General features: G+C 46.8%; 1 pseudogene; it reads right to left on the bottom strand.

Annotated features, from left to right (window-relative positions):
* Window positions 1-3,693: 3,693 nt before the first annotated feature.
* Window positions 3,694-4,205, bottom strand: LOC110342542 (annotated as a pseudogene).
* Between the last annotated feature and the right edge of the window lie 5,797 nt (window positions 4,206-10,002).

Raw genomic sequence — 10,002 nt, forward strand, 5'->3', positions numbered from 1 at the left:
ATGCGAATTTCTATTCGGGGTACGGAGGAGACTGTGCTGGAAAAGACGCGTGGCGTATCAAACAGCTTTTGTTTCTGTCTCTTTGGAGTAAAATGCTGAATGGCCACCGAGTCTTTAGACAAGGGGTGGATGGGAGTTTGCGACAAGGTGAGAGGTAAACTTCTGTGGTTATCTGGGCTTGGGTTCAGCTGTGACCCTTCCCTGAATTCTGGCTGGAAGGCAGTGTCCACATGACTCTTAGTGTCCTGGAGCCAAACTTAGGCAGCCAGGGAGAACCAGAAGCCTGGACCTGGACATTGCTGCAGCCTGAGCTGGGCCAGCAGTGACTCTGAGGGACAGACAGTCTGATGGGGCAGACAGACTGCCTGCTACCCCCCAACCTCCACAGCCGAGTCCCTTGCAGGGTAATTCATAAGCATTTGCTGTGTGGCAGCTGCTATTTTGTCTTCTTTCCTCCACTGGAAAGGTTGTGGGCTCACATCCAACAGAACAGTCTGAGGAGTTTTGTCTTATTTTTCCACTGTGGTAAGAAAGACAAAGAAAAATTCGTTCCCCATTTCATTACATCCCAGTGGACTCAAGGGTTTCATCACCCTGAAAACGAAGTTCTGGATGGGCGAGGCACTCTCTCCCAAGCCGCTCCATGGCAACCACGAATCTGCTGTCTGTCTCTATGGATTTGCCTAGTCTGAATATGTCATATAAATAGGTGCAGCATGAGCCTTTTGGTGTCTTGCCCCTTTTTCTCAGCCCACTATTCCCCAGGGTCACCCACCCACTTCACATCATGTATTCACTTCACTCCTGTTGATGCCTGGGTAGCTTTGCCTTCTGTGGACTGATCACACTTTAACCTTTCATCAGCTGAGATAGACGAGTTGTTTCCACTTGAGAAGCTGTTGGAAATCACGCCAGTTTTTTTTTTCCTTAAACTTTTCAGTTCTTTGGATGTAAACCTAAGAGTGAAATTGTTAGGTCAGATGGTAATATTATATTTGATTTAAAGGGAATACTTGGTACCTTTTTAAACAATGTAAGGGTGACGGGTTCTTCTGGGGGGAGGCTTAGTGTGTGTATATTCATTTATGTGTAGGTGTGTGTGTGTGTGTGTGTAGGCCAGAAGTCAACTTCAGAATCATTTTTCAGGAGCTGAACATTTGTTTTTTGAGGCAGGGTTTTTCACTGGGGTCTGGGGCTCTCCGATCAGGCTGTGCTGGCTGACCAATTTCCAGTACTGGGGTTCCAACCCCAGGGCTTTGCATATGATACAGCAATTACCACTGTTGAGCTACTCCCTCAGCTCCTAGGGTGGAATTTAAAGGTGCACCTTTCTATTAACAGTCTGTCCTGTGCTGGGCTAGCATAGCTTGCCCCCATGTGTCAGTCCTAACTGGCTACACCCCTTAGCTGGGGGGTTCTCCCATGTACTTAATGGTTTCCAAAGACCAATTCAGTAAACATTTTTCTTTATTTTACAGAAAGTAGGAAACAAGCACTTTTAAGAGATGAGCAGAACCACCATGAAATGACAGGGAGGTGAATGTCACAAGTCCTCCGAGGTTGAGATGCTCTGCCTTTAAGAAATGACATCATTATCATCATCGTTATTATTATTATTATTGGTGTGTGTGTGTGTGTGTGTGTGTGTGTGTAGGTACCCATGGAGTTCACAAGGGTCAGATCTCTTGGAGCTAGAGTAACAGGCATTTGTGAGTGGTCTCGTGTGGGTCCTGGAATCTGAACTCTGGTCCTCACGCTGGAGCAGCCAGTGCCCTAACCACTGAGCCATACTTCCTCTCTCAAGCGGAGCAGTTGCTTTGCACTGGCCACAGTCACGGGAGGGACTTGACGCCAGGGCAGGGCAGACTCTGGTAAGGCAAGAGTAGAGAACATGACACCGTCTTCCTGGGCTACGAAGATGGCTTTTGCATATAGTTCTGCTGGCCTCAGAAATGACCATAAAAGGCAAAGTTCTTGGTGTTTGGATTATTTAGGGGATTTCTTGAAGCTAAATAAAAACAAGAGTTTCAAAAATGAAATGCAGAAGTTCAACCAAACCTGTGACACCAGATGGTTTGAAATAAAACACAAGCGCGTGCTCAGTGGTTTTCTTCCAGCTCTGGTTTTGTGACGATCTCTTCTCCGTCTCAGGCCGGACTGTGTGTGAGTGAGACCGCTCTAGGTTCCTTAGTGCTTTCCATGTATGCTCAGAATATAAACCAGAATTAGAGCTCGGTGCATCACAGCAGAGCCCCATGGTCTCAGAACAGAGAGCATCACAGCAGAGCGCAGTGGTCAGATTCTAACAGGTCACAACCCTTTCATTCACACAGATACCATGTTTTTAAAAATGGGTTTCTCTTCACTTTCTTCCTTGGTCCACTTGAACTGCCGTTTCTGAGGGGACAAGAGAATACAAACTGTGTGATTTCACTAGCACATGATCAACTGGAGCAGCCAGAAACCATCCAGCAGTGGCTGAGAGGAGTGGCAGGAGCTGGGAGGTTGCCTGGGGCGCTGGGGCGTTCGGATGAGACTGGAATGCTCTGGGCTATGGCAGCAGTAAGGGTTACATACTTGCCACAATGTGTGTCAATCCCGCTAGACCTGGTAAACACTGCGTTTGAAAGAGCATTCTCCTGCTTCTGCCTGCCCAGCTGAAGGGTGGAAATGGTGACACTGCGCCCTCTAAGCAGTGGCGGGAGACTGAATGGTGAGCTTACTCGTGGCCCCTGAGGCTGTGCTGTGCTGCAGCCCTTGTGCGTGGAGCTGTTCTCTTTACAATTTCTAAGCAGAAGGCAGGTTTCAGCCGCCAGCCTTTGTTGCCCCTGCCTCAGTTTTGCAGCCTCTCCCCTCCCCACGTGGTGTTCATCCACTTTATTGTAGATCTGTGTCTCTTCTTCCATTGACAAGTAGGGTGATCCAACCTCAAGTCTGTCCCCCTCTGTAATGGCTGTGATCCTTAGTGCCCCAAATTTCGCACTGCTCAGACTTCCTAGAAAGACCAGTCTTTGCTGAGCTAGTCCCAAAACATCTTTCCATTCTTGGTCTCACTGATATTAACATGGCTGTTACTATAAGTATACAAAAATAAACCCTGTGCTTGCCATACTCGACAGATAGGGGTTTGGAGAGGGCTTCGAACGTCTATACAGTTGAGCCTATCAGGCCCTACCTGGTAGGTCCGAGACGCTTCATAAGCACTTGCCCTTGAGGGGACAGTGCCCAGGGTCTTATATGTAGCCCGGGCCGACCTAGACTGTGTAGCCCCCTGAGCTCAGTGTGCTGCTATACCTACCTCTTCCGACCTTTGTAGAGTTTGTACACTTGAAGTTGATATAAGTGCAGCAAGATACACACATCTTTTTTTTTCTTTAAGAAAATGTGTTTGTTCCTCTACACCAGAAATAAGGAAGTGGAGTAAGTCTGTGCAAAGCTGATGTCTGGAAAATGGATCTCAAAACACGTCCTTTGTTTTTTTTTCCGAGACAGGGTTTCTCTGTGGCTTTGGAGGCTGTCCTGGAACTCCCTTGGTAGTCCAGGCTAGTCTCGAACTCACAGAGATCCGCCTGCTTCTGCCTCCCGAGTGCTGGGATTAAAGGCGTGTGCCACCCCCGGCTAAAACACGTCCTTTCTAATGCAGGCTTGTTACAACCTTACTCCCAGGTTTCCCAAGCCCAGCACAAATAAATTCTATTCTGTTTTGGCCCTCATAGCTGCCTCTTCTCTCAAGCAGGATTTTCTTTCTAGGCTCAAGCTTGTTAAAGACTCTTGTGTTTTCCCAGCCTTCTTGCCCTTAGTAATCATTTAGATGCATCCTGTCACTGTCGAGATAATCATTAAATAAATAGCTGGCCTTCATCCAGATCTTGTTTTTTTGTTTTGTTTTGTTTTGGTTTTTTTTGTGGCATCAAGCATCTCAGATGAGATTATCTCCAGGATGTCTTCCTCTTTTTTGAAGTGCCTTGACCAGGACAGTATTTTCCTGAAGTCTGTGGAATTGTGCAAAGGCACTCTGGGTCTGACAGTGGGTAGGCATTTTGGAACTTTCTTATGGCTTGGTGATCCACCGATTCTCTTCAGGTCAGTGTTTCTGGAAGCCCTAGAGGTGTGAGAGCATTTCTTTCAAATGACCTACAACTACGTCCAGCCGCCACAGGCAGACCATGGAGGCGTCCATGGTCTCCTGCTCTGAGGCACAGCATCCCTCAGAGGCATGGCACTGGCTTTCAATTAAAACACACCAACCTTAAGCACACAATTTGATGGCTGTTTTTGTCTGTCTGCAGTGCTAGGGATGGTATTAGGTAAATACCACTGAGCTACACCCACAGCTCCAAATGATTAGTTTTGACAAACTTAGATGCCAGTGTGAGCTGCATTCTGATCAAGAGCATATGTCCTCTCTGAGACACGTCCCTGGTGCCTTGTAGTGTGCTGACAGGATCATAGCGTAAGTTCCTTGAAGAAACACCATGATGATCTCCAGGGTTTGTTGGCCTCCCTTGTACTTATGCTCTGCCATGGTCAATCTCCAGGTACCAGTGTGGAGTCACTGAGTCAGAATTGGGCAGAGATAGCCAGAGTGAGTCCTTGTGAACCAGGACACTTGGGACCATATTGGGCCCCACCCAAGTCCATCTCTGCTGTGCCATTCCCTCCCAGGGAGCTAGCGTTTCTTCCGAATGGCATGAGGTAACATACACGGACCCTATGTTATTCATTGGTACACATGGGGAATCTGTTCCAGGGTCCTCTGTGTTGATATTTGGGGACATTCAAGTCCTTTACACAAACTGACAAACACCTGCACAGAACCTGCACACACCCTCCTGATGTCAGCCATCTCTAGATTAGCTAACAATGTGAGGACACAGATGTTGTTTAGAAAATGACAACAAAAAAAATCTGTGCAATTCAGTACAGACACAAAGTATTTTGGTTTTGCTTTTATTTTGGAAACAAGGTACTTGTTTCCAAATTGGCTTTGGATGTGTGATCTTCTTCCTTCAGCTTCTCAAATGCTGGGATTACAGACACAACTGTAAAAATGATGTCTCTGCTGGTCACTCCTGGTCCTGCTGTCCAGTGGCCTGCTGTCCCACACTAAGACACACCAGTCCGGTCTGGCTGCTGCGTGGGCCATCTCTGGTCACTTCAGCGTCGCAGTATCTCTGCTATGAAAAGTGTGGTTTGGTAGCTCAGGCTGGAGTCTCCCTAGGTAGCTGCTGACTTGAAACAGCCCCATCCTCAGAATGATCAGCCCCAGCCGGCACTCTGCTGACTGGGGTGTCTTCAAGCCCAAGTTGCCCAGATGCCAGGAAGGCTGCTCATTTTTGTAGCCACATCTTTCAGAGGTTTCTCAAGTCACTTTTCATGAACCAGTGAATATTTAAGAGAACTAAATTTGAAGCCGGCACAAAAGCTTTCCCTATAACATATGTGGCGTGAAACATAATCTCCTATCTGTCAGTCCTCAGCCTCTCAGAATTTTCATGGGTTTCTGGTTCACAAGATTTAACTATTTTATATTCACTAGCTGTAGCATACAAAGCAATGTAGCACATAAAAAGGCATAAAAATGTTTTAGCTGAAGTTGTTTGGATCCATGAGTGTAAAATCCATAAAATCTAAGGACTGACCAGATTCATGTGTCTGATTCTTTCTTTCAACATGGTTTTAAGGTTTGTTCATGCTGCGGATTATGTCTGCCATCCATTCATTTTTGTTACTGAGTAATATTACATTTATAAAAATATCATAATGTGTCTGGCTTTCTGGGAACAGTCTCAGTGCTATAAAACAGACTGTCAAAACATTCTTGGGCAAGTCTCTGTACAGACATGAAGTTTTCTTTCCCCTGGATCAGTTCCTGCTACTGAAGTGGCTGTGTTCTGAGGTAGGTAGGGGTGTGTGTGTGTGTGTGTGTGTGTGTGTGTGTGTGTGTGTCTGTCTGTCTGTCTGTCTGTCTGTGTGAATGTGTGTGCATGTGTGTCTGTCTGTGTGTGTGTGAGAGACACACACACACACACAGAGAGAGAGAGAGAGAGAGAGAGAGAGAGAGAGAGAGAGAGAGAGTTTATAAGAAAACTGCTAGGCCAGATTCCACAGGGCTGTACTATTTTGCACTTTGACTAGCACAGATGAGTATTCTGTTTGCTCCATATCCTTTGCCATTGCAGGATCCTCATTTTATTCTGCCACTATAACAAGTGCATCACAGTCAGATCAATTTATAATGAACAGAAGTTTCCTGGCTCACAGTTCTAGGAGCTAGCAAGTCCAATATCAAGGCAACAGACAGTATCTGGCAAGAGTCTTCTCTCAGGATCTTAACCTGGAAGAAAGCCTCCCACGGTGGAAGGGAGAGAACAATGGTGAGAGCTTGAGAATGGGAAGGTGTGAGCCTGCAATGAGATAAGGAACCTGATCACCTTGGCCCGTTCTTCACACCACAGCACAGCCGCCTCTCAATATTCTCTGGTGGCAACTAAGTTTCAAGATGAATTTGAACGAGGCAAATCCCGCCACTTTGCTTTGAAGAATGGTCCATTGGGTGCCAGGTTTTGGAGCCCATGAGCTGGAGTCATTTCTGGTCTCCAAATGTTGAGCTATTGTTTGGGCACTCTCTACATGTCTGGTTCTGTCTTGAGAACTTTAATGATGTCGTCCTGCTTGAGCCTCACAATAATGCTATGAAATATTAATAGATTGTATTTTAACACTTAAAATTAATACAGCTAAGAAACACTAGGTAGAAGTTAAGTCACTTTCTAAGTTCATACACCTAAGAGGTGTCAAAAGCTGGGGTTGAAGACAGGCAGTTTTGTAAAGAGAAGCCTTCCCGCCAGCCTGGTTCCAGAGCCGCATCAGTCCCAAATAAACACACAGGAGGCTATATTCATTATGAAGCTGTTGGCCTTGCTTGTTTCTTACTGGATAGCTCTGACTTAAGTAATTACCCCATAATTGTTAATCTAATTATTTCTCTTACCGGAGAATAGTTCCGGGCTTCCTACCCCATGGCGTTACATCTTGACTCCCTGTGTTTCTCCTTCCCAGAGTCCTCCTGGACTCCTAGTCCCACATATCTTGGTTCCCTATTGGCCAACAGTGCTTTATTGACATATACACAGGACTTCCCCCATCACAGTTTGGTTCATTAGTTTAACCACAGAACTATATACAGCCCCGCCCCGCCCCCAAATTCTGTATGCAAAGTCAACTGGCCCTGTTGTTATTAATCACTAATTGTTATCATCATTATTTTCATTCAGATACACTCTTCCTTCTCTCTCCTGCCCTCATCTCAGTGGAATCATGTACCCTCCAAAAGTGACCTGGCGGCTGGCGATGGCTCAGTGGGGAAAGCTTTGAACACTCAGAACACACAAAGAGCCAGATGCTGTGTCTAGTGTCTGAGATCCCAGTGCTCCTGTGGAGGGGGAAGCAGAGACAGAAGAATCACTAGAAGCTCACCCATCAGCTAGACTGGCATATGCATCAGAAACAAAAACAAAACACCAAAACGAAAATGAAACCAAGAGGCTCTGTGTCAAAGGAGATGGTTGTACTCTGACCCCCACATAAATGCCATGGCATGCACATGTCCGCACACATGAATGAGCGAGGGGGGTGGGGCTAAGATTCAAGGATCACAAGCCCCTGCATTCAAAACAAAAACTATGAGGGGTGTGCACTCCCTTTTGTGTTTGTTATCACTCCCCCTTAGATTTGTCACACTGTTTTTTGTCTTTCTGTCCTTGGCAATTAATTGAGCTAAACTCAGTGTTTTTCTAAACATACTATAAGGAGAATCATCAAAGTCATTCAATGGGAGCTATTTCATAGAGAGATAATTCAAGACAGAAACAAATTGGATGTGTTTTCTCCTTGGGGTGAAGGATACAAAGTGCTTCACACATGTTAGGCAAGTATGTTACCAACAAGTGGCATCCCAAGCCCAGGCTTTCCTTGTGTAGTATTGAGTGGCAATTGACAAGCTGTCTTAGAGACCCCAAGGTTTGCCCCTGAAGGCAAGGGGAAAGCACTCTGCAGGCATGCTTCATTTGCCAATGAGGCCTTATCTCTTGCCTGGCTGTCCCCCCAAGGTGTCTGCTTGTCTTATCTGCTCTTACCTCACTGATAGTTTCTAGTTAGCAAGCCTATCCCCTCATAATCAGTTATGTTTTCCCATCCAGAAGAGTTAGGACAAGCTCCATAATCTGTGGGGCTCAGTGCAGAATAAAAATGTGTCTTATAAAGAACTCTAAGAGGGCGGGGCTGGAGCGATGGCTCAGAGATTAAGATCACTTCTTCAAAATCATGGGGACTACAGTTCAGACCCCAGCACCCAAACAACAGGCTGAGTAGCCCTCACAAAGGCCTATGGCTCCAGCTCTGAGTGGTGGAAAGACACGAGGGTTGCCGGTGCTTGCTGGATTCCAGCCTCACTGAGAAAACACAAGGCCCAGATTCAGGCGGAGGTCCTGTCTCAGAGGAAAAGGTGGGGATGACAGAGGAGAACCTGTGACACTCTTCTGGTCTCTGCATCATCATACTCACACACAGGCACAGATAAAAATAGTTCTAAGAGAGAAACTAGAGGGTATTAGGTCTTTTAAGTGTGAGGGGCACAGTGGCAGAGATCACATGCCCTTGGTTAAAAAGGACCAAACCCTCCCAGCTGTCCTCCAATTGCTGAAGATCTGTCTGCTCCTGCCTTCCAAGGACGGGGATTAATGTTGCACCACCACTGGTCTCAATGATCCTTCCTTCCTCCCTTTCTTTTTTTCCCTTCTTTTTTTTTTTTTTTTTTTTGACACAGGATTTCACTGTGTTGTGTAGCCCTGTAGACTTCACTCTGTAGACCAGGCTGGCCTCCAACTAGCAGAGATCTATCTACCTCTGCCTCCCGACAGCTGGGATTAACGATGAACTACCACACCTGGCCTTAATGATCCTCCTTAACACAAAAAATGGAGAAGGAAAGCATCTAGTGTTCCGTGGCATGTTCCTGGTGGATCCCAGGCAGGTGCCCGGCTGTGTTGAGATAGAGGGCATCCTCCAGAGAGATGCTGTAGACTCAACCCCAGGGATGTGATGGCATGTAGAAATACAGTCTTCAAGGATGATAATGAAGGTGAGGTCATTAGCACTACAATATGACTAATAGCCTTACAAAAAGGGGAAAATTGGGCAGAGATAACGCACAAAGACGATACAGATGCATTCACACACGTGTATGTGCATGCACACACACGCACAGAGAATGCCATGTGAACAGAAAGGTTGAAATTGGAGCACCCGGAAGCCAAAAAGTGCCAAGGACAAGCTGGCAAACCTGCAGAAGTTCTGAGACAAACAGATTCTCCCCCCAAAGGAAGCAATTTCTACTTTACAGTCTGGTCTCAGACTTCCAGCCTCTACAGCTGCGAAATAAATTCAGGCTGCTTGAGTTCCCAGTTTATGGTACTTCCTTCAGGTTGTGTGGTAAACTCACCATCCCTAACAGGTCCCTCCTGTTACTCCTCTGATGCCCTGACATGGCTGAAAAGCCAGCTGTCCCAACAGGATTGGGACAGGGATGAGGTCAGGGGAATGCTAATTTTGTTTTTCAAGCTTAGAGGGAACACTGGAGCGCTGACAACACTAGAGGCTTCTGGTCAAGTTTCAGGACTCTACTGCTTTCCTGTCTCAACCCCAATTTAAAAGCAGCAGTGTCTACAAATGATGCCCCTTTCCAGTGTCTCCTAAAGTGCAGAAGCCCCACCCTTGGTGCCATTCATAATAAGGGGCAAGACCCACACCTGGTGCAATGTTAAAGTCCGGGAGGAAAGGTATCCCTGGACGCCAGGCTGCAGAGCCACCGGGGAAATGCAAGAGGACGTGTGCCCGGCGCCTGGGGTCAGAAAGGGAGGAGGGCCGCTTTGTGAGGGAACAATTTGCAGAGCCGGCTAAGGTGGGAGTCAGGCGGGCCGCCCGGGCTCAGGCACCGCACGC

The sequence above is a fragment of the Mesocricetus auratus genome, unplaced genomic scaffold (genome assembly GCF_017639785.1).
Source record: "Mesocricetus auratus isolate SY011 unplaced genomic scaffold, BCM_Maur_2.0 Super-Scaffold_100714, whole genome shotgun sequence".
NCBI lineage: Eukaryota > Metazoa > Chordata > Mammalia > Rodentia > Cricetidae > Mesocricetus > Mesocricetus auratus.